Source organism: Callorhinus ursinus, unplaced genomic scaffold (genome assembly GCF_003265705.2).
Source record: "Callorhinus ursinus isolate GAN/ISIS: 27379988/994484 unplaced genomic scaffold, GSC_fseal_2.0 scaffold10, whole genome shotgun sequence".
Lineage (NCBI taxonomy): Eukaryota > Metazoa > Chordata > Mammalia > Carnivora > Otariidae > Callorhinus > Callorhinus ursinus.
The window spans coordinates 45,960,166-45,987,895 of NW_027397072.1; positions in this window are offsets into that span (position 1 = coordinate 45,960,166).

The following is a 27,730-nucleotide window of genomic DNA, read 5'->3' on the forward strand; positions in this document are numbered from 1 at the left end:
TATTATTCTGTTTTTAACTGGTTAAAAACTTGATTCCATGTATTGCAATTCTTTCACTTCATAATTAAAATACTTGAATTTTGCATTAAATATATTTTGATTTTCTTTTCAGTTTTGCTATTTTCTAAGTAATCTGTAATGGAAGAAGTTCTGCTAAAATCAACAATGTATTTAAAAGGTTGTTTTTATTTAACTTCCAAATGTTTTTACTGTGAGTTTTGTGGATTGCATTTGGAATTTTATTATTCTTTGTTAATTAGTTTTATTGTGGTCACAATATAGTATACATCAAATTTGAAAAATTTAATGAGGTTTAATTTGTTTCTTAGTTTACAAAAAAATTTTATAAAATTTCAAATACATTAAAAAACAAAATGTATTTTTGGCAGACTATAATTGAATGTATTAGTGTCTAGTACATAATAAATATTCAAATATTTCCCACTGCTGTACTAAAATGTCATTTTAATTCTCATGCTTTTAGTTACCGCAATTTTTTTTTTTAGATTTTATTTATTATTTGAGGGAGAGAGAAAATGAGAGATAGAGAGCACGAGAAGGAAGAGGGTCAGAGGGAGAAGCAGACTCCCTGCTAAGCGGGGAGCCCGATGTGGGACTCGATCCCGGGACTCCAGGATCATGACCTGAGCCGAAGGCAGTCACTTAACCAACTGAACCACCCAGGCGCCCTACTGCAATCAATTTTAAAGATTAAAAATATGTTACTAATGGTAAATTGTATATTATGTGTATTTTACCATCATAAAAATATACAGATGAAAAGATGTCTTATGTGCATTCCATTATATGAAAAAACCATATTACATTTAAAATTGTGTGCATGCATCTGTGTTACAATTATCCATCATGATTTTTGCTGTTGATTATTCCTTTATTAAACATAGTTTTAATTTTTTCTGTGTTCTGACATATGTCTCATGATTATTATATTAATAATAATATTTATTGACTATCTACTATGAACCAGGATTTTAGTAAACCCTGGAGATAAAGACTTGGCCAGGACAGGCAATGTTTCTATTCTCACAAAACATACCATCTAGTAAGGAAAAAGAAACAAACACATATACATTGTGTGTGTTTGTGTGTGTGCGTGCACGTGCACGCCTATGCATAAATCTGTGTATATACAGATTTATCTGCTTGTGTTTATTTATGTATGGTATATTTGTATGTGTGTCTACATGTATTTGTTTAAATACACATATGTTTGTAAGTACACACCTATAATTTATGCATACAAGTATTATTTATTTATGAAATGTTGGATAGCACTTTTCAATACATAAATACTTGGAAAAAACATAAGGTAAGGTAAAGAAATAGAGTATAACAGACTTGAAGGCTTTTAGATGAAGGGAAGACTTCTCGGAACAGGTGACATTTAAATGGAGTCCCGAATGAAGAAAAGTCAATTATGGGAAAACCTAGGGCACAAGCGTTCCAGACAAAGAAAGCAGCTGATGCAAAAGCCTGTAGGTGAGAGTGGTAAGAATAGCAAGAAGGTCAGAGTAACTATAGTAATCATTACAGTAGCAGGATAATAAAATCATAGATTAATATTATCAGATTAATGTTTTAAGTAAATCTTTGTGACAATAACCAAAGCTGGAAAAACAGTTTGAAAGCTATAGTACTTGTCTGGGTGAGCAATGATACTTGCTTGGAATAGGTGGTAACAGTGGGGGTGAAGAAGCACAGTTAATTTCAAGATAAAGCTGACAGCTCTAGCCGATTCATTGCATATATAGGATAAGAGCAATAGTGGAATTAAGGATTTTATTCTGAGCAACTGATTCAAAGGTGATACCATTTTTTGAAATGGGGAACAAAAGAAGAAAGACAAAGACATATATTTGAGCAAAGGCAAGATTTCTGGTTTGTTTGTTTGTTTTTGAGTTCTATATGTTAAATTTGAGGTGCATAGTATATACGCCAAGTGGAGAAGCCAAATAGGCAGTTGGATAGATGGCTCTGGAGGTCAAGAGGAAGGTCAAGAGAGAGGTCAGAGCTGGTGATATAAGTTTGGAAATTCATAGGGTGCAGATGGAATGTAAAGCCTTAGGGCTTAATGAGATCACCAAGGGAGAGGATGTCTGAGGATGAAGTTTGGGCATCTACTGAGTAGAAGGAGAGCAAGAGAAATCTAGAAAGAAAAGCAAATGAGTTAGAAAAAACTCAGGAGAATATTGTGTCCAATTTTAGGAAAGGATGGGAGAGGAGAAAGAGGAAGGGATGTGAGGTAGAGTAAGGGAAGGAATAAGGAGGAGAAGAAGGGAAGAGATCACTAGCAATTATGATGTGGGAAGTTTTTAATGTTGAATCACTGATGTTCACTATGTGGACAATCAACCTTAAGAGGTTTGCTTTATGTGTACTGCTACTTCTACTGTCCAATTTGGTAGAAATCAATGTCTGTATATACCACAGACTTATGAACTTTGATTTCTTGTTTCTGATTTGATGAAAAATGTGAGTAAGTATTTGTTTGTGTTTTACTTTTGAAATAAATTAAGATCCATTATTAAATGGATTGATTCTAGGCTCTGGTCCCACATTGATTATTTCAAAATTTTAATCACCCATTAAGTCATTAGGTGATTGTTTTGCCAATGGGTGATGATGTAATTAATGATTTAAGTGTGTTTCATCAATCATATTCAGAAAGTCAATTCCTAATTCTCTCAAAACCCAACTCAAATTCTTAATTCCTTTTATTCTGTCTTATCTGGTGATGAAAAATAGTTCAGTGTTCTCTTGGAAGTGGATGACGATGCTTTATTTATTTATTTATTTATAAAGCTGGTAAGTGATATAAGCAGGCACCCAGTTTTTGTATGGAAAATGTTTGTAGGATTAATTGAAGTCATATCAATGTTAGAATAATTCCTGGAATATTCCATGATATGTTTCCTGAGGAAAATTATTTCTCCATTTGTGCAGGCTTGCAGCCAGTTGCCTGTAATAATTACTGTACTGTATTCTGTTATTTGCTGACATGTTATTCCTATGACAATTGATATTTTGAATATTTTTATGGAGATCAATGATGTGAAATACATGCAAAGGACTTAGTACTCTATATTTATGCTTTTATCAGTGTCCAAATTACAGAAATACCTCAGATTTATAAAGGCTCATAGCCTACATGCAAAACTGTTGATTCAACACATGGAGAGACATTTAAATATGATTTTCAAATCTCTCTCAATATTCCTCTCCTATTCCTCATGAAAACATGGAGTTTCCAGTTTTGAAAGCTGTGACATATCAGGCTTCAATCACCTAGTTTAATAATAGATAATGACAGTTTTTTCTTTAAAAGAGGCTTTGTGATATCTTTCATTGGTCTCTAATGCTTTAAGTTTGAGCCTTTTCAAAATTGAGAGTTTCACAGAGTTTTGTTTTATTTTGTTTTGTTTTCATTCTTAGTAAGAAGATATTTAATTCTAAGGAAGGATAAAATGAAAACCAAATGTTTACAGTTAAGGGGGATTTCCAATGATCAAAAATAGAATGAGATTCATAAATTATACCAAAGAAGAGGGGAATCTAGGTAAGACATATTTTAGTTAACCTTTTAGTGGTCTGAGCAATAGATAATCCTAATAATATCTGTTAATTCTTTATTGAGCCCTTACTATGTGCCAATCACTGGTCTAAGTATTTTATATGAATTAATTCATTTAAGCCAGGGTTTCTCATTCTCTGCACTGTTGACATTTTGGGCCAAATAATTCTTTGTTGTCTGGGGTCGGGGAGGGGGAGTGAGGGGGGTTGTCCTGTGCATGCAGAATGTTCAGCAGTCCTTATACTCCAGCTATCAGATGGCAGTAGCAACCCCATTATCCTCAGATGTAACAACCAAAAATATCTCTAGACATTTGTCAAAGTCTCCTGGGGAACAAAATTCCTTCCTGAGATCCACTGATGCAAGCACTGAAACAATTTTTTGAAATACTTACTTTTGTTCTTTCCATATGATCTTTAGTGAAATGTAGATAAAGAGAGTTTCATTACCTTTCCCAAAATTACTCAGCCAGTAATCAGATACCTAGGATTTAAATCCAAGCAGTCATATTCTTAAGTACTGTACTATACTATTTCTCATACTTTCTCCAAGGTAAGCAAGAGATTATGCAACTGAAAAAAGAAATTAACTAAAGAAGGCTTTGCTCAAGTACCGGTTTGTGGTATTCCCTGTGTATGTCACATTTATTCTAAGTGAGAAATTATAGTTGGGTAGTATCTGAGAAAGATTCAAGATGTCTCTTGAACTGAACCTGGATGGGTAGGTGAGCCAAAAACCAGTAAAAGACAGTGATTTAGAAAACCAGACCTTGTTACATGGTAATCTTATATGTAACCATTTCCTAGATATTTGTGAGTTGCATTCCTTTCCCTAGGTTTTATTCAAACGAAAAATAAAACAAAAATAACAACAACAAAATATTCAAAAAGTCCCAAGGCCAAAAGAAGTGTCAGTCATATATATATTTTTTTTTTTTTTACTACACAAATTATATCATCTGGCTCCCCCATAATTCATACTACAGTCTGGGACTTTAAGATAATATAAGTGGTGGTATAAAAGTTGCACTTGTTGATTTTATAACAGTCCTCTTTTGTTATGTTGGTTTCAAAAGCTGTTCATACACTTATGTAGACTATAATTTTTCAGTCAGAGTAGTTACGAGCCCCCAGAGTATTCTAAATGACCCAAAGCACTTGCTTTTAGTTCCTAACTGACATGCATGGAAAACATTAGGGGCGTTTATAGGGGATAGTAACACATCTCCTACAAAATATTCTGGGAAATCACTTAATGAGGAGCTACAATGTCAATCCACTTTGGGATGGGATGCAGCCAATTCTTGAGTAATGTGTGTTCTAAACATAAAAGGCTTCCTGTACTCCCTTTTAATTTCAGGAATTTCTATCACTTGCTATTAGTGCTGACAGATTTCTGACTGTGGTTAAGTATGGAATGAGATCAGCATCTAACTTTACTTCTCTGAATTTCATGTCCTTGATAATTGCACTTGCAGTTATAAGTGGAGAAGAGATTACACATCCTTGAAGGTAAATGTTAATCTACATGTTCAAACAGCAAATAAACTACTTGGGCCAGTTTTCTATTTGCAAGCTGGCAACCAGGAGATCCTGGAGACCTAACAGATGTCGTAATCTCAGTTCCACAACTATCTACCTGGGCCATCCTGAGAACATAACTTGACCTCTCTGAAATATAATGTCTTCATCTGTAACATAGGAGTTTGATTATTGGGTTTTAAATTTCTAAAATGTAGTATTTTATGATTAATAATTTTCTTCTATGTGATGTCTTACTTTGCCATGGTTTCAGATAATATTTTTAAAAAAAATTTAAGCTAGAACTCTTTGCAGGAAGAGATGATAACAAACACAGTACAGTTGAAAATTTTGATGAACACTGAGTCATCAATCTTTTACAATATCTGAAATTTCAGTCTTAACTTTTTAAGTTTCTTCTGTTTTAAGGACATTGAATTTTTGTAGATTTGTTTTTAGACTCTGTAGTTGGGATATGGATTTTGCTATTATATTATTCTATATTTTCATTAATTAAAAATTGAGGCCTTGAGGGAATCAGGAAATTGTTAAGAACATATAAAACTCCCCCACAGACTTCCCAGAGACCCTAAAACCCAAACAACCCAGAATGAGGTATGGATAAAAATAAGTATTAAACATAGGCCAGAACCTAAATTTCATATTAGACACTTTTCATTGGTTTCTAAGTCAATTTCATATTGGGACGTAGAATTTCTGATTTTAGGGAGATATTATTTACCCTATGGCTAAAATAGGACAATTGATTCTGAAGAAACTGAAGAATCTGTCTTAAGATGTCTAGGACTCCTAATAGGGAAGACAAAGCCAGAAAGTAAAGTCATCCTCAGTACAGCACCTGGGATAGAAGAAGACATATTGGAACACGTCTGTAGGAAGCCCACAAGTCACACTCTACAGAGGCTGCCCATACTACACAAGTAAGTCTTTTCTCGTTAATGAAATACTTCAAAGATACAAAAGAGTTACATGTAGAATAATGTACACCAAGAAAATATCACTCAGATTAAAAAATACAAACTACTTTTCCATATTCACTATAGATATTTTTAAGTAAATAAACATTACAAATAGACATGTTTCTTTGGATTCTTTCTGAATCTCCTTTATGTCCAGTGAAGTCATTGCTACCCTGATGTTTCAATGTATTTATGATCCCTCTATTGCCCATAATATCTCTATACTTTAGCCAGTGTAGGCTAATATACAAATTAATATTGATTTATATGTTATTAAAATTTATATTAAAACAGCACTTTGCAATTTGTTGCAACCATTTAACATCAGATTTTTTAGTATAATCCAGTTTATACATATATATTTAATTCAATAATTACATTCTTTATAGCATTTCATTGTATGAGTATACTATAATTTATGCATTCAAATATTTGTAGGTATTGAGATTATTTCTAATTTATTCGTTTAGCAGCAATTGCTGCAATGAGGATCTTTGTACATAGATTTTTATTCATTGTGTAAAGGATGCATATAAGGAACAAATATCAAAGTGGAATTTCTGATCATAAAGCATATATATTTTTAACTTTAATAGAGGTTTACAGATTAGCTTTCCAAAGTGATTGCTGTAGTTTGTACTTTCCACAACAGAGTATTAAAATTCTCTCTCTCATCCTTGTCAATAATTGGTGTTATCAGGAAAAAAAGTAATTGGTATAATCAGACTTTCAGTTTCTCTGATTCTAAGAGCTATAAGATCTAATCTTGGTATTCATATCTCACTTTGATATTCCATGTATTTTGATATTTGATATTCTCATAAAGTTTAAATTGTAAATAATCAGTTATTGTAATATTTATTTCTGCATTTAGCAAAGAGCTATTTGGAAAACTAAAAAAAAAAAAAAGGACTTCCCTCCTGCAGGAAGCAGATAGGAGGCAGAGGAGCAAAGCCCACATCCCTGGGAACGTCCCATGGCAAGGGCTGACTACTGGCTCTGGGCCTGCCCAGGCCAACCATGCCCCTTCCTGGAGGACTAGGGGCTTGTGTACTATGAGGTTGTTTGGTCCTCTCTGTGACCTGAGAGCAGCAGCTCTCGGGCCCATTCCACCAGACTTTGACTTTAGAATAGAAAATGACCCATCATCTTTAGGAAGATTTACTGGCTATTTATACAAGGTTCCATAAATAATACAAAATAAAAAAAGAATTTTCTCAACTTTCCTCCCAACATCTTACAAGAAAATGTACTTTGCCACATCTAGACATTCTGTGTGTAAAATGATTTGGGACTTAGGATAAGTAGAATTAGAAAATCACATGTCCTTGAAATTGCTAGAACTGATACAGGAATTCAGCAAAGTTGTAGGATATAAAATCAATGCACAGAAGTCTGTTGAATTTCTATACACTAACAATGAAGTAGCAGAAAGAGAACTCAAGGAATTGTTTCCATTTACAATTGCACTAAGAACCGTAAGATACCTAGGAATAAACCTAACCAGAAAGGTAAAAGATCTGTACTCTGGAAACTACAGAAAACTTATGAAAGAAATTGAGGAAGGGGCTGCTGGGTGTCTCAGTCTGTTGAGAGGCTGCTTTCGGCTCAGGTCATGATCGCGGGGTCCTGGGATCGAGCCCCAAATCAGGCTTCCTGCTCAGTGGGAGTCTGCTTCTCCCTCCTACTCTCCCTCTGTTCTCTCTCTCTCTCTCTCTCTCAAATAAATAAAAATCTTATAAAAAAAAGAAATTGAAGACACAAAGAAATGGAAAAGCATTTCATGCTAATGGACTGGAAAAACAAATACTGTTAAAATGTCCATGCTACCTAGAGCAATCTACACATTTAAAGCAATCCCTATCAAAAGAGTATCAACATTTTTCAAGGAGCTGGAACAAACCATCCTAATACTTATCTAGAACCACAAAAGACCCCAAATAGCCAAAGTAATGTTGAAAAAGAAAACCAAAGGTGGAGGCATCATAATTCCAGACTTCAAGCTATATTACAAAGCTGTAATCATCAAGACAGTATGATACTGGAACAAAAACAGACACATAGATCAACAGAATAGAGGACCCAGAAATGGACCCTCAACTCTATGGTCAACTAATCTTTGACAAAGCAGGAAAGAATATCTAATGGAAAAAAGTCTCTTCAACAAAAGGTGCTGGGAAAACCGGACAGCCACATGCAGAAGAATGAAACTGGACCATTTCCTCACACCACACATAAAAATAGACTCAGAATGGATGAAAGACCTAAATGTGAGATAGGAATCCATTAAAATCCTTGAGGAGAACACAGGCAGCAACCTCTTCGACCTCTTCAACCTCAGCCACAGCAACTTTTTCCTAGAAACATTGCCAAAGGCAAGGGAGGAAGCAAGGGCAAAAATGAACTATTGGGACTTCATCAGGATAAAAAAGCTTTTGCACAGCAAAGGAAACAATCAACAAAACTAAAAGGCAACCTACTGAATGGGAGAAGATATTCACAAATGACATATCAGATAAAGAGCTAGCATCCAAAATCTATGAAGAACTTAAACTCAACAACTAAAGAGCAAAAAATCCAGTTAAGAAATGGGCCGAAGACATGAACACACTTTCTCCAAAGAAGCCATACAAATGGATAACAGACACATGTAAAAATGGTCAACATCACTTGGCATCAGGGAAATACAAATCAAAACTACAAAGAGATACCACCTCACACCAGGCAGAACGGCTAAAATTAACAAGTCGGGAAATAACAGATGTTGGTGAGGATGCAGAAAATGGTGAACCCCCTTACACTTTTGGTAGGAATGCAAACTGGTGCAGCCACTCTGGAAAATAGTATGGTGGTTCTGCAAAAAGTTAAAAATAGAGCTACCCTATGCCCCAGCAACTGCACTCCTAGGCATTTAACCAAAGGATACAAACACAATGATTCAAAGGGGCTTGTCTACCCTAATGTTTATAGCAGCAAAGTCCACAATAGCCAAAACATGGAAAGAGCCTAGATGTTCATCAACAGATGAATGGATAAAGAAGATGTGGTATACACACACACACACACACACACACACACACACACACACACTCATGCACAAACAATTGAATATTACTCACCCATCAAAAAGAATGAAATCTTGTCATTTGCAATAGCACATATAGAACTAGAGGGTATTATGCTAAGTGAAATAATGAGTCAGAGAAAGACAAATATCATATGATTTCACTCATAAGTGGAATTTAAGAAACAAAACAGATGAACACAGGGGAAGGGAAGGAAAAATAAAATAAGATAAAAATAGAGAGGGAGGCAAAGCATAAGAAACTCTTAACTCTAGGAAACAAACTGAGGGTTGCTGGAGGGGAGGTGGGTGGGGGGGTGGGGTAACTGGGTGATGGACATTAAGGAGGGCACTTGATGTAATGAGCACTGGGTGTTATATGCAACTGATGAATCACTAAATTCTATCCCTGAAACTAATAAACTAATAATACAGTATATGTTAACTAAATTATATTTAAATAAAAAGTTAAAAAAAAGAAAATCACATATCTTGTAAGTGCCCTTTTGTTTTAAAAAAATCATAGAAAAGAAATGCTTCTGGAGATGACTCTTGGAAATGGAATTGTTAGACTTCTTCTAGAAGTGATGTTAGATGAAGCAGGAGGTGGTAAGGAGGAAGAGAAAAAGGGTTCTATGCCAGACTGCTCATATTTAGAAGACATTTTCATATTGTAATTATTGTTTTGTGTGTATATTTTTTTCCTCACTACTGTATATATAGTTGACAATTGTATTTAAAAAATGTATATTTAATGTTTCTAGATGTTTTGAAGTACCTGATATATGTTAAAAGATGTAGTAAAATATACATTTTGTAAATATTCTTTTGTTAAAATTCAAACGAAATACAGTTGGTCCTTGGGGTGCCTGGGTGGCTCAGTCAGTTAAGCATTTCACTTCAGCTCAGGTCATGATCTCAGGGTCCTGGGATGGAGCCCTGGGTGGAGTTCCTGCTCAGTGGAGAGTCTGCTTGTCCCTTTCCTTCTCCCTCTGCCCCTCCCCCTGCTTGTGCTCTCTCTTTCTCAAATAAATAAATAAAATCTTAAAAAAAAAGAAAAGAAATACAGTTGACCCTTGAGCAACACCAGTGTTGGGGCACCAACCTCTCCTTCAGTCAGAAATCCATGTATAACTTTTGACCCCCCAAAACTTAACTACTAATAGCCTACTGTTGATAAGAAGTTTAATGATAAACAGTTAATTAACACATATTTTGTATGTTAAATGTATTATATACTGTATCCTTACAATAAAGTTAGCTTTAAAAGAAATGTTATTAAGCAAATCATAAGGAAGAGAAAATAAATTTACAGTATTGTACTGTATTCACTGAAAAAAAAATACACTTAAGCAGACCTGTGCAGTTCAAAACCATGTTGTTCAAGGGCCAACTGTATTCTCTTTTGGATATGGGTTTACTCCATACGGACATAACATGAATGGATGTGATATGTTATTAACTCCAACTCCTGCACACCTAACTGCTATCTTTTGGGCTGGCCAAGCCTCTTGGGAATGCTCTCTTTCTAGCTACTGCTGTAGCAGCCACCCTCTGAAGCCTTGCCAGGGGAGGGGAGAGAAGCTGGCATTAACCTGCAAGCTGGTGGCTTATGAATCTTTGACCTGGCCCTAGTGAGTCCAGGGGTTTAATTTTATTACTCACTTTTCTACTTTTTGCAGAAATTAGTTCCCTCCCTCCATCTGCTGTGTGAATTCTATGGTCATTTCTCCAATTGTCAGAAATGAAATTGAGCCCTGGCTCACAATCAGCCATTCTGGGAAGTATAGAATTTGTTACCCTTTCAACAGCGGCAACTCTAAAATGTCTAAATAGAAAAGGCTGAGGAACACAGATGAGTATTGATGTAGGTGGATAAACAGATAATCTCTCTTGCAGCTGCAATTCCATAGTTAGACAAAAAGAAACAAAGAAAAATCACAAATTTTATGTTTTTTTTTTGTGTGTGTGTGGTGGGTTTGGTAGGGTTGAAAGAGTTTAAAGAAGCAAAAGCCACGCTTTAGCATTGTAGAGCTTCCCAGACAGCCTTCAAGAAGACATGGAAAATAGGAATGTATCATCCAAGGAAGAACTTTTCTGGAAATACATTATCTAATAATTTCTAGAGTTAGAGAAAGGACATTTCCTCAGGTTACAGTTCAACTTATTAGAGCAGCACAGGGTAGATCTGTTAAAATGGATACTTCAAGGAGAATTTTTATGAGGGGCAGGGATAGTGGAAGGAGGGATTCCTACTAGAAACAAAGCTCTTAGATCTCATCTGCCAGTTACAGAATAGAGGTCTGAGCAGTAAGCCTTGAAAAATATCTCTGAGAATTCGGAGGTGAGGATATATAAGTAATGTTCTATTTTCCTGTACATGTGAATAATAATGTGGTTGGATGGAGTCTTTTAGTTCACAGTGTTTTTTTTTTCCCTCTTGGAATCTTAGAGCTGTGCTCCGGACTGATGCTTTTGCCACTAACCATTTTGCGCAGTTGTTCCTTTGTTTTCCTTTTTTTAAATTTATGCTTGACACTTGCATGATTTATTTTCTTAATCTTGAAATTAAAATAATTGAGTAAGAAATGTTTCATAGGAACTTCTATTATTAAGTTTGGCTTATAGAAATGACCTATTTTCCTTAGATAAGGAAATAGTTCCCCAATTCTTGCTTTAAATATGTCTCTTTATCTGTTCATTTCTCTCTTTGAAATTTGTAATATTCATATATTGAATTTCTTAGCTCTTTCTCTTTTATATTTCAGATTCATCTCTTTATTCTCTGAGTTTAATTTTGTCTTCTATAGTAAACTGTATGCCATTCATTATCTCAATTTTATTTTTGAATGTTGTATTTATGGTTTTTTTTAAGATTTTATTTATTTATTTGACAGAGAGAGAGAGACGGCAAGAGAGGGAACACAAGCAGGGGGAGTGGGAGAGGGAGAAGCAGGCTTCCCGCGGAGCAGGGAGCCCGATGCGGGGCTCCATCCCAGGTCCTTGGGATCATGACCTGAGCCAAAGGCAGATGCTTAATGACCAAGCCACCCAGGTGCCCCTGTATTTATGTTTTCATATCAGAGAAATCTCCCCTGATTTCTGAGTCATCACATTCTGTAGCTATATCGACCTTCAGACCTTGTTGAGAAACAATGTTTAAAATAGATGGCTTCAATATTCTTGTTTCTTTTTGTTAGTTTCTTTCATAGCTCTGGTACCTTTTGGACTAAATTTGTTTGTAGACCTAAAAGGACACTCTAGGTCACTGCCTTTTCTTTTCTTAAGATTTTATTTATTTATTTGAGAGACAGAATGAGATAGAGAGAGAGAGCATGAGAGGGGGGAGGGTCCGAGGGAGAAGCAGACTCCCTGCTGAGCAGGGAGCCCGATGTGGGACTCGATCCCGGGACTCCAGGACCATGACCTGAGCCGAAGGCAGTCACTTAACCAACTGAGTCACCCAGGCACCCTTTTCTTTTCTTTTCTTTTTTGGCCATTTTCCTATTTGTTTTAAATTAAGTGCTCATTTTATTGTTTTAATATACACAAGCAGAAATTTAAGACAAGGATGAATCTGCAGTATCTTATGTTACCTACAAGATAGAAGGCTCTAAAACAATTAGAATTTAATTTTTAAAAAAGTATTCTGGTACAAAAAGAGATGGCAATGCCATCTCTTACATTTATAGGTGTTTTTGATAGTTCTTTAGAGGGTATGGTTTATTATGTTTAAAAAAGGGTGTCAATTGAGGGGGCTTTAAAATTATGTCATTCTCATATCAGAGGTCCCTATTTTAAGAAGGACATATATTGACCAGAAGGGAGGAAGCAACAAAAATGATGAAGGTATACTGAATTATTTCTAGGTAACCTAGAGAAAGTAAGGCAGGGGAATAATAGAGCAGTTGTCATTAATTATTTGAAAGGGATAATATATTTATTCTAGTGTGCTCCAAATGGCAGAAATTACAGTGAGAATATTTTGTTTAATAAAAGGAAGACATTCATAGTACTTAAAACCCTTTGTTGCTGGAGTTTTTGAAGCTGGGGTTGGTTTGAATATGGGAAAGATTGTATGGTGTTGAGTGGGAGATGTTTTTATAAGATCTCGTAACAGTCCTTTTCCTCCCGAGCTCCTGTGGTGATTCCACTAAATATCATGTTTAATTCCACCAGAGTTTTAAGGTTAGAGAGCATTTGTTCTATTCCATTCAAATAAACCTTTATAATTAAAGAAGTATTTGAATTGTGAAATCTGCCAAGTTAAATTTCATTGCATTTAATTTAGTAAAATGAAAATGCCTAGTGACATCCTGGTTAGAACATTTGCCATATTTAGACTGGTAATTAATGTCTAATTGGACAGTAGTACTCAATTTAGTAGTAATGAAATAATGTCTAAAAATACCAATGGTATTTAAAAAGATATGTGATATATATCCTGAAGCAATTTTCTTAAATGCCAATTATAATTTGACATTTAGAGACTGAGCGATGTGATTGCTGATGAAAGTTGTACTATGATCCTATGGCATATGGCTATGCATTCTTATTTGAGGGATATAAAAATATTTTGTGTAATTTATAGGTATTCAAAAAATAAATATTTTACTACTGAGAAGAAGGAATTTTAAACCAAAAGTACACTTGTATAACATAGAAACACAGAAATAAATGGCTTTTTAAAAATATTGTTATTTTATAAAGAACTTTAAGATAAATTTACCTTTACTTGAAGTTGAGCATATTTAGGGGGCTTTTGTCATACAACTAAAGCAACACATTCTGTATAATTTTATATATTATTTATGCAAAGAATTTGAGTTGGAACTTGATTTCTAGTACCAATTATAAAACAATTATATACTGTCAGTTAAACATACACTTATATGCTTTAATTGACAATTGAGAAAAAATATCTTTGTATAATATTTGATGAATCTGGTCAGAATGTGTTTTAGAAAGAAATTGACCATAATGTTTCTCAAAGTTGAGCCAAGGAGTAATTTATTCATCAGAATTTTCCTGAAACAGAACCAACAGAACATATATATTGTCCAAAAGAAAACCACAGGCCCATATGGCATCACTCGGATCAGACCAAGTCATCAAAACTGGGTTTAAGGGGTGCCTGGGTGGCTCAGTCATTAAGCGTCTGCCTTCGGCTCAGGTCATGATCCCGGGGTCCTGGGATCGAGCCCCACGTCGGGCTCCCTGCTCCGCGGGAAGCCTGCTTCTCCCTCTCCCACTCCCCCTGCTTGTGTTCCCTCTCTCGCTGTGTCTCTCTCTGTCAAATAAATAAATAAATCTTAAAAACAAAACAAAACAAAACAAAACACCAAACCTGGGTTTAATACCTAACCTAAGTACAGTTACAACATCCCCCAGAAATGTAAGTCTTAACCAGTCAGGAATTTTCTGATCAGCACCAATGAGGTAATCTGTGGCCTTTCCATCCCTCAAAGGAACATGAAGTAATTTGCATAATAAGGTCCTTTTCCCTTCTCCCCCTAAAGAAAGGTGATCTTGCCTGGAACAATCCTTTCCTTCCTTTTTTGAAAAACTTTTTTGCCACACCCTCCCTTCTATAAGAACCTTCCATTTTGAACAACACCTCAGAGTGCCCCTCCATTTGTAAGATGGGAGGCTGCCTGATTCATGAATTGTTTCATAAAGCCAATTAGGTCTTCAAATTTACTTTGTTGAGTTTTGCTTTTTAACTATATATGTATACATGAATATATACATATATACAGAAAGAAAGAGATCGGTTTATTTTGAAGAATTGCCTCATGTAATTATAGAGGCTGACAAGTCCTGAGATCTGCAGGTAAGTCAGCAAACTGGCATCTCAGGAAAGTGGTGGTATTATTTCAGTCTGAAGGCCACAGTTTCACAGCCCAAGAAAAGCCAATGTTTTAGTTTGAATCAGAGACAGGAAAAACCCGATGTCCCAGTTTAAAGGCAGTCTGGCAGGAATTCTCTCTTACTTTGGGGAGGGTAAGACTTTTTGCTCTGTTCAAGCCTTCAACTGACTGAATGAGGAGCATATACATTAGGGAAGGTATCTGTTTTACTCAGTCCACCGATTTAAATGTTAATTTCATCTAAAGATATCCTCACAGAAACACCAAGAATAATGTTTGACAAAATATCTGAGCACCCCATGGCCCAGTCAATTAAACACATGTAACTAACTATAACGGGTAGTATTTTCAGTCAAGGCCGAACATATTCTTGGAAAATATTAGAACTGAATCTAACAGGATTCTTTATGTTATTCTTATAAGCTCATTGGAAACTTTTGGACAAACTACTACTCTAAGCTATCACAATCATTTAAAAATCAAAACCAATCAACTAACCAAACAAAAAAACCTGTAAGTAAAGCCCCAAAGGTGACCTAACTTTAATGCCCAAGGTAAATTTTTTTTAAGTACAAAATAGTCCCTGTCATCATCATCATCATTTTGATATAGTTCATTGCATTTAGAAACAGTATGACATTGTTTCTGGAATAAAAATCTATTATCCATATTAAAGCATTTTGACTCTAGAGTATTTCTTGGATTTTAATTAGAATTATGATTATGTGACCTATCAAGAATTGGGGACATAAGATCCTAAAGAGTATTGCATTAGGCAAAGATTTTGTGTAACTAGTTGTACTGATAATTTAGCATATACTTTCAAAAATAATAATTTCAGAAGATGAAACCTTGTGTCTCAAAAGGTAAACACTGTACTTCAAGGTTAACATGACTTTCTCTTTGAGTTCATTTCCAGTGGGTTTATCGGGCAATTGCAGAGGAACATAACAATTAGTACTCAATATAGAGGTAAAAAATAATGCTGTTAACATAACATTTAGCATTTAAATATATGCTATTTATGTTTGCTATTGTTTCACATATATTATTTTGAATATTCAGGCTTCAAAGTGTGGCTCATACCAAGTGCTATGTTCAACACATAATAGGGGATCAATTAATATTGGCCATTTCATAAGGCTCTGGCCATATATCTGTGACATTTCTGTATGCAAGAGAATTTTTTTTTATTTCAAAACAGTTATACACAGCAATAAGTCACTGGACCAACAGAGAGTAACATAAATGGCTGTGATTTAACCCAAGAGCAAGTAAACTCTAGAAGATATTTCTTGTTCCCTAAAGCTGGATTTATCTAAAATAAAATCATGGGTGTTCTACCAGAGGAATACTCTTCAGACGTTGTATGCTAGAACAGACAACACATTTAAGTCAGCATTGAGCATAAGGAATATAAGCAGAAGACATTCAACAGTAAATACTAGAGTGAATTTAGAGTGATTATTAACCAGATTGTTAGTGAAAATCAAAGTCAGGGCTAGAAAAATGTGGATTGGATTATAGGGTGTTCTGTCAAGAAGAGTAAATTATCTAATTCAGTTAATTAATTCTGGAATCTTGGTGATATGAGACTCCTTTCAAAAGCTGTATTGCAGGGTGCATTTCTACCAATCCTGGAGAAGCTATCTGATCCTGACAGGAATTATCCTTCGAAGGAAAAAAAAAGGCCGAAGTCTTGCTTCTCTTCTGGAGTTACTGTCTCCCTCTGATTTCAATCTTCCTTTTCATTATGTCAGGAAAGAACACTGCATTACACCATCAATAGAAGAGAAGGATGTGCATGGACACTTTTTCCCCCTCTCAGCTGACAGACAGGAAAAGGTGGTGCTTGCATGTAAAGTAAAATTGAGTTTTGATAGTTCCAGTAAATTTGATTAAGGTTACATGATAAATTGGACTGTTAAGGCTCACAAGTTGATTTGAGTTTTTGCTTAAACTGTATTTTTCTCATTTATATTTAAAGGCTGTATAATGTAAAGGAAAGTGCCTCAAAGTAGAAATTCAGGGACTTAAACTACACCTTGATCTTTTTTTAAAAAGATTTTTATTTATTTATTTGACAGAGAGAGACACAGCAAGAGAGAGAACACAAGCAGGGGGAGTGGGAGAGGGAGAAGCAGGCTTCCCGTGGAGCAGGGAGCCTGATGCGGGGCTCGATCCCAGGACCCTGGGATCATGACCTGAGCCGAAGGCAGACGCTCAACGACTGAGCCACCCAGGTGCCCCGACATCTTGATCTTCCACTACTTGCAATTTAGACTCATTCTACTTATATTTCTGCCACAGACTGAATGGTTGAGTCCCCCTCTCCCCTCAAATTCACGAGTTGAAATAATTATTCCCAATATTAGGTTTTGGGGTTGGGGCCTATAAGAAGTGATTAGGTCATAGAGAGTCCTCATGAATCAGATTAGTGGTTTTATAAGAGACACCAGAGAGGTCCCTAGCCTCTTGTATCACATAAGGATTCAGTAAGAAAATACTGCCACCTATGAACCAGGAAGTGGGCTTTCATCTGCTACTGAATCTGCCAGTGTCTTGATCTTGGACTTCCCAGCCTCCAGAACTGTGAGAAATAAATGTTTCTTATTTAAGCCACCCAGTCTACAGTATTTTTTGTTATAGCAATCTAAACAGACTAAGGCAGTTTCCTTATTTATAAAATAAAGGCAATAACACCTCTAGAAGCTATGTTCCCAAACTTAAACACACTAATAATTTCTTGGGAGGTGCAGTCCCAGGGGAGTAAAAGTGATGGGGAAAGGGAAGAGAGGCAGGTTAGCAGGGAAAGTAAATGCAATGTGATGCACTCCTGAGCTAGCCACAGCTTCATGAGACAACATGGGCATTTGTGAGATCAAGTGGGTCATCTTCAAACATGTCATGTGTTATCTTTTAACACCGGGTCACTGTGGAGAAAGAAGGGAGATACATTTATCTGCTAGGCCTCCTTATGTCTTGTCTCCCGTCGGTCAAAATTTGCCTTAGCACATTAATTCCACTATACTTTCAAGTTGAGTTGACTTCCCTCATGCATCTGCTTGAGAAACTAGATCTTATGACTCACAGTGCAATCTTTCATATGAGACTCTCAGGGAAGAGAGAAGCCACATCCACCCATTCTGGATGGCTAGGACCTGCATGCTTGTACTAAAGTGTCTCTTGTAGCAGTGGGCACAATGGATACTGTCAAAACCCAATCCTCTGGTGAAGGAGGCTGCCAGAGCAGGGGATATTCAGCCAAAGGGCTGTGATAGTGGCACCCAGGGCTCTCTGGTGGGTGAGAAGCCAAGGTCCCAGGAGTTCGGTGAGTCCGAGTAAATCAGGCTTATATGTTGAACTGTAACATATACTTTAAGAAACAAAGGCTTAATCTTTCTAAAAATTGTCAACACTTATTCTTTGAGTAATGTCTAGGAAATTACACTGTTTCTATGTGACCAGCTGGCATTTTGAAATCTGTAGGTTTTTGGGAACAAAGTGTTCCCTATCTCTTTTATATTACTCTGAGAGTTTACGAAGTCTACATGGTTCTGGCAGAACTCATATATTAGCAAGTAAAAATTGTCCTAATTTTGTCAGTCAGGAAAAATAAAGTAATGAGGATTCTGACAGCATCAGGTGACATCCATTGACGATGCTTGAAACAATTTAATTTGCCATTTGTGGACTGCACAAGGATGCATTTGCTCCACTTATTAAAGATCATGTCTGGTCCTGAATCGAGAGTCCTTTAACATTTCCAGAATGGGCTGGAAAAAAATTGTTCATAAAAATATAGGGCATTAAGTAGGATAGTCCCACATGATACATATTATCTTTTCATTTGGGTTAGAGAATTGAATTTCCTAAAACTGACCTGAGGCTTAATCAATTATCTAAATGATTTACTCACCTGACAAGAATGCACATATCTGCAACTTTTTGGGTAACAGAAAAAAGTAGATTTTTATTTGAATAATTTTTAATTGATAATAGGGATTCTCCTGAGAAAATAGGACTAAGGAGGCATTCTCAGGGAAGAAGGGGCACAGAAAGGAGTGCCACACCTGATCATATTTGCTGGTAAAGCTGGAATTCATATTTCCCTCCTTCTCTCCCTCCCTCCTTTCCTTCTTTCTCTTTACCAACTATAGTTCATATCACATGAATGTAGAACATCTACATTGGAGGATAAGGGACTGTGGAAATCAGCAAGACTAGAAAACTCAGCTTCAACTTGAAGTTGTCTCTGAGTGATGCCATCAAGGCAGAATGGAATGAGACTAATATATATCACGCTTCTGGGGATAAAATGACAGAAAGTAAATTGTACGTTTTTCTTTAAATAATTTTTCATTTCCTTTTTATTGTATTAGTTAAGGACGTTAGTCAAAAATCCTTTGAAAAGAACATCTTCCCCCAGGTAAAAGTAACAACAGGACTTTTGTAGCACTATGAGCCTGGGAGCTGAAAACACCTCAGGAATAGGACTCAAAGCTGGCAATAAATTAGAGTGAATTCTTCACAAGTTTTCTACTGCAACCAAATGACTCAGAGTTTTTCCCTTTTTAAGTAGGGGTCAAAGCTTACCAGATAAAGAGTATTATCTCCTGGGAAGCAGGAATGCTGCTGTGCATCCCCTAATGTTTGTGAATCAGTACATACACAGTCTATTTGTTTCAGAAACTAGTGTCTTTCTTATATAAATAAACTGCTTACTTGGGACAATAGCTTAAAATTTTTTTAAGTGTTAATATCTGTAAGTCAAATATGTTTGAATATATGTGTGCATGCGTTAAAACTGGTCTTATAGTAGGTATTGTAATGGAAACATTTAACATGCTAATGATAATTTTCCTTAGTATATTGTAATAATTTAAAGCTAATTTGAAGGGGCGCCTGGGTGGCTCAGTCGTTAAGCGTCTGCCTTCGGCTCAGGTCATGATCCCAGGGTCCTGGGATCGAGCCCCACATCGGGCTCTCTGCTCAGCGGGAAGCCTGCTTCTCCTTCTCCCACTCTCCCTGCTTGTGTTCCCTCTCTTGCTGTGTCTCTCCCTGTCAAATAAATAAATAAAACCTTAAAAAAAATAAAGCTAATTTGAAGTTGTTAACTTGAGGATTTTTGTTTTGTTTTCTCTTGATTGTTTTAACTATAGAGGATGATGATTCTGTACACTACAGCACCAAAGAAAAGAACTGTGGGCATTATATTAATACAAGTTTTATAAAATTGAGTTTTATGCTATAGTACCAGTTTTGCACTTTAACTATGCCTTTCCCCATTTTATTTACTTTCACATAAGTAGGACATTCTCTCACAATACCAGTAAGTGGTATGTTATGGACTTAGTGTGTCTCCTCAAAAGAGATATGTTGGAAATCTAACCTCCACCGTACCTCAGTGTGACCTTATTTAAAGATAGGGTATGTACAGAATTAATTAAGTTAAAATGAGGTCAGTAGAGTGGGCCCTAATCCATTATGACTTGTTTCCTTATAAAAAGGGCAACTTTGGATACAGATGCACGTAGAGGGAAGATGATGTCAGTTTATAGGGAGGATACCATTTACAAGCCAGAAAATGCCTGAGGCTACCAGAAAGTAAATGAGAGAGAGAGGCATGGAACAGTTTTACTCTCACAGACCTCAGAGGGAACCAACCCTGCTGACGTTTTGATTTTGAACTCAGACTTCAGAACTGTGTGGCAATACATTTCTTTTATTTAGGTCATCTAGTTTGTGGTATTTATAGTAGCCCCAGGAAACTAATACAAGAAACTTCTCCAAAGTCATTCTCAAGATGATGTATTTGGGGTTCTGGGTACTCCATTGATCATCCTGGGAAATGACATACATAACAATGTCATTGTTGCTGAGTTTAAGAAAATATGACTACTTTGACTTTATTATCATATACAAATGTTCTGCCTTGGGGTAAATATAAACAAAAATATTTACTTACTCCGTGTATGAAGTTTTCTCAGTTGAAAAAGAAGTCCAACATATAAGAAAATAGCAAAAATGATGGGAAAAAAGAAAAGGGAGTATGTAGTTGTAAAATTCTCTATAGAAGAAATTTAAGATGACACACAAATTTCTGTTCCCTGGTGTACAAATCCTATGTAATCCTCACCCCTTAAATATGAAGAAGACTTGTTAATAAAATGTAGTTTACTCCCATGATTATTTTGGAAGAGGAATTTTGCAAATGTAATTAAGTTTCTTAGTCATTTAAGTATACTGGGTGAAAATCCTTAAGGCCAACACCACTTGTAGGCAAGTATCTTTAATTTGGAATTTGTAGAAATAATAAGCTCTTCCTTACACTCTTCTAAATGTATGTTCTTTGATAGCTATAGGTTTATGTTCAGTGATGATGAGTGATATATGAAGAGGGTCTAGAAAATGATATGTTGTGAACAAGCAGATATTACATATGTGTATTGTTTTCAAATTTTACACTTTTTGGAGCTTGAGGCATTATTTTACATGCTCTTATACTGCTGGCAGGCATCACGAGCTCAAGAAAGTTTCCAAGATTCTGTAAGCAAATTATTTTTCATCTTCCTTGACTTAATCTCACATTTCTAGGAAGCCATGGTGAGTAAAAGGTCACTGGTAGTCGCAATGTAATCTATATTAGATTTTCAGATAATCCTTGACTATTCTGAATAATAACTGATGCCTGTCTAGTTTCCTAAAATTAGCTCCAACAGAAATGCCCTTCTTCCCATTTCTTATTCATAATGTCAGCTACTTTTATAACAGCTGCATTTGGAATATATTCATCTTGTCATAAAAAGCAAATCTACCATCTATTGCTGAATGTAAGACAGCAAGGAGGTTTGATGGTATTCATAGACCATATCATGCTTCTTTTGAGATGTCTTTGCCATCAGAAAATAATGTGAATAGTTTGAAAAGGTTCACTGGCAAACCTCTCGCCTGTTACTGAAATGTAGTTTATCTCTGCATTCATATTGATTTTTATAAAGGGAGCTGAAGTTTGAAATTTACTTAATACTTAGATTTTGTACTTCTATAAGAATTATAAATATGTTATTATTAGAAACTCTTCAAATATTAAATGATACATTCTGAAAATGTATAATTATTATGAATTTCAAGTATGGTTTTGAAAATAATTCAGAAGAATTATATCTTAAATTTGATTTTTCAGTGTGTTACATTTTTACAGTGAGAAGAATGGCTACAAAATGATATGAAATAAAATTTCAATCTTTAACTTACCTAAAAGGCAGTTTTCAGTCCGTCAAAATAACAGACAAGGGTAAAAGATCTAGAGATGATGTTTTAGATGTACTTCCAGAAGTACTATAATTATATAAAATGTAATATTTTCTTTATCTTGCTTCTTTTATTTAGCAAATTAATGAATGAAAGAAGCTAATATATAAAGCTTTTAAGTAAAAATAAGATACTGGCCAACTTAAGAAACTTCAGAAAAACATGTAGCTTTTGTGCGCAGTGGGTTATCTTTCCCCATTGCACACTCTAAGGAATAAAGAATTTGTGTCTTATAGAATTCTTTTTTGCCCATAATACAGGATTATGTTACAAAAAACTAAGTTTATTATAATAATTTTGTTTTAATAAAACTCTAACCTCTCCCATTCTGGGTTCTAATAGTCTACTGTGCAACAGTGTGGATAGAGCTAGAGGATATTATGCTGAGTGATCTAGTCAGTCAGAGAAAGACAAATATCAATAATTTCACTTATATTGGAATAGTTCACTCATAATGGAATTTAGGAAACATCACAGATGAACATAGAGAAAGGGAAGGATAAATAAAAGAAGATAAAAAAAGAAAGGGAGGCAAATCAGTTTGTTAACCGTAGGAAACAAACTGAGGGTTGCTGGAGGGGAAGTGGGTTCGGGGGGGATAGGGTAATTGGGTGATGGGCATTAAGGAGGGCATTTGATGTAATGAGCACTGGGTGTTATATGCAACTGATGAATCACTAAATTATACCCCTGAAACTAATAATACATTATATGTTAATTAAATTGAATTTAAAAAAATGTCATAAATCAACATGATGACTTAAAGGGGATTGGGAAGAAGTCAAAATTCTTATTATAGCTCACAAATCAAAATAAATCTCTTCACCTTTTGGAATTTTTAGAAACATAACTTTCTTATATCAAATGAAAGACAATTTTATAGGAATTCTATAGAAAGGGGTAATATTATGAATATTTTGAAGTTCGTAAGCAATTTGATGTATTAGAACATTTGTAACTACAAATGGCTGGTAGATTTTCAAGGCAATCATCAAGAAAAATAAATTCAAACCTGGACTGTGGAGGGAATAAACAAGGCTGTTTACTACTATCAAACTCTGTCATTACTTAGAGCTTAGCCAGACTGGCACTTTGTCATATTTGTTCTTTGTTGCTGTAAGCTTCAGAAATCAGGTGACTTTACTAATTCTTTTAAGAGGTTACTACTAACTTTATAAGCTTTTCAGGTTTTAGTTTCTTTTTCTTCTGTCTTTTCTGACTCCTAAAGCAGATTAATAAGCATGATCTAAAAGGCATGAAATCATTAAAGCTTAACCCTTCTAAACTTTGGTTGTCAAGGTGATGTTTATTATTACTAGAAAATGTTTTGGTGTTACTGCAGTCCATTTTAATTTAGACCATAATGAGGAAGGGACTTTTTTTTAAGTATCTCTTTCATTAATCCATTTGACTCTATCTTAGCCATTACCAATATAATATGAGATATTCTCCATTTATCTAATGAAATAGCTGCCTAAATGGTTTCCCTCCATCTATACAAATTATCTACACACTTTTTGGATCATTAATCCTTAGAGAAAATTTTTTCTGAGCAATGCCTCAATATATGCCTTTTGGTTTTTTAAAAAGTATAAAAATAGATATTTAAAAGAATGAGACTACCTAAATAGTAGCTCTAACTTTCTTTCTTTCCTTCTAATATATCAGCTTGCATACCTTACTTTGTAGACCACTGCTACAGAGTGGATTCTGCTATTGGCACAGTACTTTGTTTTAAAAATAATCATGCTGCTTACTTCACTAAAATCTTTCAGTACTACCCTACTTCTCTTAGGATAAAAGGCTTACATGCTTACCCTGGCTATAAAGCCCTGCATTTTTTGACCGGGCCCAAACTCTTCAGCACTGTCTTCTATCACTCTACATCTCTAGGTGCATTCTACCAGTGGCTTCTATCCCTTTCTTGGCCCTTTCATGTTCCTTTCTACCACAAGGTCCTCATTCAGGCTGCACAGGGGAATCACATCCATTTGAAGACTGCAGAACTGATTGAGAAGAGGCTTCAGCGAAGACTAGAGACTGGTTAGGGGATGTTATCATAATGCTGGAGAGAGATGGTATTGGCCTGACCTGCAGCAGTGGAGAAAAATGAAGAGAAGGTAAATTTGGGAAATATTTAGGATTTGGAGTTGTCAGAACCTGGCAGTTGACTGAATATGGCTTGTGAAGTGAGTGCTGATTTAAGAGTGATTTTCTAGTTCTAGGCTTGGGGCCTTTTATTGAGATAGGGAAGTTGGGAGGGAAAACAGATTTGGAGAGGAAAGATCATGATTAATTTTGGACATGCTGATTTTAAGATTTTTATGGCAACAATCAACTGTGTGTGAAATACAGAGGAGATGCTAGCTTAGATATTTGGATTTTTTAAATAATCAGCAAGTGATAATTGGAACTATACAAATAGATGTGATCATTCCATTTTAACATTAAAATGGCAAAGGAAGAAAGGGACATCAACACTTGACAGACAAGAAAATGAAGAACTCACAAATGAAGTTGTGAAAAGGTCTAAGGGATGAGCAAAAAGAGTGAAAAGTGTGAAAATCCTGAAAAGCACCGTGCGTGAAAGCCAAAGGAAGTGCCTTTTACAAAGGTTGGCTGATAAGGTGAGAACTAAATGTACTATGAGGTCAGATAGCTTTAAAATTGAGAACATATGTATTAGATAATCTAAAAGGACTTTGTTGTGACCAGGCCAAGACCATAGCAAAAGAGTTATGGCAAAGCCTCTTGTAACTGGGTATGTGCTTGTGTATGTGTTTTATATATATAATTTTTATCAAAATATGATTAAATATATATAATTAGATGCAAATTTATCTATTTAAATAGATGAAAAATTAGGGAAAATAAAAATAGATGTAGAAAAGTAAGATAAAGGTGGGGTAAACTTAATGAATAAATATTTGCAAATTTTTTTTTTTGCTTTTGATGACATGGGCTACAAATTTGGTTCTGAGCTTCCAGAAAACAAAAATAAACAGACAAAAAAAATATATATATATATGATAAGGTATAAGATACAATGAGTTCATTAGTAAAAAACATAAAAGTGGCTCAGAGGAAATATATATAAATAAATAGCATATACATAAATAATATTTATTATTTTATATATAGACATATTTATACTTTACATATATATGATATATAATAAAACTGATTATTTATTTTAATTAATTAATTTATTTTTGGTCCAGAGACTTGCTGTGTTATAGCATAATGAACCATGACAAAAATACTCCTTTTCCTAACAATATTCCTCACTGTTTAAACATAAGCTGAAAAAGCAATTTTATAACAACAGGCCAAAAATTTCAACACCATTCGTAGCCTGAATTCCTTAAAGGTAAAATTTGCAATATATAGATAAATGAATGCACCTCCTATATTTTAAAAGCAATTGTTTTTGACACTTTCTGTCTCTCCTGAGATTTCAGATTATGTGCTTTGGCAAGAATCTGAAGTACAAGTTGCAAGTTTTCTGATTAGGAGTGGATTTATACAAATTAGTGGCAAATAGAAGAAGCTGGCATATTCCTATACAAATTCAGGAGCCTAATCAGTTGTAAATGACTGACTAGTCTGATTCACTATAGAATTTGATGCAAAGAGCATTTGTGGACAAAGTGGTCTTCAGAAATAATTATGGATGACTGAAATCGCCACAGTATATTTCATAGAATTCACCCACACTATTTACAGTCTAAAGTTTTTCATAGCAGATATTTTCTACTCCTCATCCAAGCATTCCCAAATCACGCAATTTCCTGCTAAAGGTGAGCAGATACATTTCTTATAAAGTGTTCTTCTAAGTAAGTCTATGATTTAAACTAATTTACAGAATTGCAATCAAATACTTAAGTCAATAACTTTTAAGGTAATGTTCAAAAAAAATGTTGATTTTATCATTGAGGCACTATTTGGGAATCCTTGGTTAGACAATTGCCCAAAGACATCATTCTTGTATGTAACAATAAAATTATATCACAAGCTTGGCGAAAATGTGTTTATTCAGAGTGACAGGCTGGTATGCACCCAGTTTATCCAAAATTAATTTTGAGTAATCAAGGTAAACATTAAACAAAGGCGGGTTTCCAAAATACATAATCTTTCACACCACCTAACATTATTATTTGATTTGTTAGGACACCATACCTGTAGACATTGACACTCAAGTGATGTTAAAGTATAGGTCTTATAAAAGCCCCATTAACCAGCATCGTAAAAATGGTTCATAGATTATAGACATAACCAGTTCTACTGCATGCAGGTGTAAAGAGTAAAATTCAATAAAATTTTCAAAGTCTTATATTCTCCCTGACATATGTCTTTAACAGGTGAAAGAGAAAGTAAACAGGGCTTAATAATGAAATAACCCTACTGAAAACCTGCTGACTCTTCATGAAAAACATAGGCTTCAGCATTTTCAGTTGTATTTATTGAACATCCACATGTTTCAAGCATCTGAAACAGATTCATGACAATGAATCAATCAAAATCTCATGTAATTTTATTATTATTTTCAACAAGCAAGTCATTTGGATAAGACACTGCACTCATTCACTCATTGATTCATTAATTCCATACAAAGCTGAGTTTCTTACTTTGTGCCAGTGACTGGGCTGGGTGAAGTTATAGAGATATAGCCGTTAAAAAACCTTTCTTTAGCTCTACTGGAGCTTACAGTTTAATAAATCATTTAACTCAAAGATTTTCAGGTGATTTTTATGTGACAGATATTGTGCTAAATATTTTACATAAATTATTTGTAATGCTCTTAGAAAATCCTTGAATGGATATCATGTTTTGTGCATATTTTCTTGTTCAATATATTGAGATGCAGAGAATTTGAGTACAATTCACCCAAATTCACATAGTTAGCAAATGTCAGAGCTGGTGTTTAAACCTGAGTAGTAAGACTCTAGAGTGTACACATTTTGTCAATGCTATGTACATGATTTGAGGGCAAACCAAACAAAGCCTGCAAACTCTGAAATATTCTAAAATATTTTTGAGGAAAAATGATGTAACAATATATTCTAGAATTTGAGAAGGATGATTTAAGTTTGTATGTACCTCTGAATCTGGGAATTTTTTGCACTGCAACTTTAAGGAAGTTGTTTAAGCTTTTTGAGTTTTAACTCCATCTCCTATTAAAATTTGATAGTAAAATGTCCAAAACAGAGCTTTTGTCGATATGCAGAGAAATAATAAATGTGACATTGGGTTTCAAATAAATGCTAAATCAATTCTAATTCAATATCGTAAGACAAACTGGTTCTAATTATTTTTTAAATATTTATTCTAATTCTAATTATTATTCTAATTATTTTCTCCTTGTGAAAAAGCTATACTGGAATGTGATC